Source organism: Gavialis gangeticus, unplaced genomic scaffold, assembly GCF_001723915.1.
Source record: "Gavialis gangeticus isolate Ggan-Ray unplaced genomic scaffold, GavGan_comp1, whole genome shotgun sequence".
Taxonomy (NCBI): domain Eukaryota; kingdom Metazoa; phylum Chordata; order Crocodylia; family Gavialidae; genus Gavialis; species Gavialis gangeticus.
This window is the reverse complement of record NW_017729008.1, coordinates 36618160-36618402: the sequence shown is the minus strand read 5'-3', so window position 1 is coordinate 36618402 and position 243 is coordinate 36618160. Positions and strand designations below refer to the sequence as shown.

Below are 243 nucleotides of genomic sequence, written 5' to 3'. Positions count from 1 at the left end.
CCCAGCGCACACCCCGCACAACACACGCGCGCACACGGGCCCCAAACCACGCCCCGCACATAACACGCGCCCGCGCGCCAAGCAGCACACGCGCGCGCGCCGCCCAAATCACACGCACCTCATGTAACGGCCCCCCCAAAAGACACACACCCACACCCCCCCCAAGTCACACGCCCCTCGCGTAACATAGTCCCCAAACCACACACGCACCTTCACGCACGCACCGCATGTAACACCCCCCCC

The 243-nt window shown here is 67.5% G+C and overlaps 1 protein-coding gene across 1 annotated transcript in view; it reads right to left on the bottom strand.

The window, feature by feature from the left end:
* The window catches only part of SFMBT2 (Scm-like with four mbt domains 2), a 187039-nt gene that overhangs the window by 185725 nt on the left and 1071 nt on the right, over positions 1 to 243 (bottom strand). The gene's annotated exons all lie outside the window — the stretch shown is intronic.